This window comes from Sinocyclocheilus anshuiensis, unplaced genomic scaffold (genome assembly GCF_001515605.1).
Source record: "Sinocyclocheilus anshuiensis isolate Anshui unplaced genomic scaffold, SAMN03320099.WGS_v1.1 scaffold261, whole genome shotgun sequence".
NCBI lineage: Eukaryota > Metazoa > Chordata > Actinopteri > Cypriniformes > Cyprinidae > Sinocyclocheilus > Sinocyclocheilus anshuiensis.
The window spans coordinates 1533710-1533940 of NW_015536515.1; the positions used below are offsets into that span (position 1 = coordinate 1533710).

At 33.8% G+C, this 231-nt stretch overlaps 1 protein-coding gene across 1 annotated transcript in view; it reads left to right on the plus strand.

The window, feature by feature from the left end:
• The window catches only part of akap6 (A kinase (PRKA) anchor protein 6), a 180628-nt gene that overhangs the window by 18503 nt on the left and 161894 nt on the right, over positions 1 to 231 (plus strand). The gene's annotated exons all lie outside the window — the stretch shown is intronic.

Consider the following 231-nt stretch of genomic DNA (forward strand, 5'->3'; position numbering starts at 1 on the left):
GAATGGATTGCTTTCTTCTTGATAAGGCCACATATGTGCGTCCTAAGGTGTGGTGTTGCACCACAGGCTCAGAATTAGCATTCATGTTTAACTTGGCCAAGTTAACTTGGTGGAAAGGGGAATTTGACTTTAAATGGAACAGTAAACATGCTATAGTATCAATTACTCATAATATAACAATATACATATATATATATATATATATACACACACATATTATGTGCTATTTGG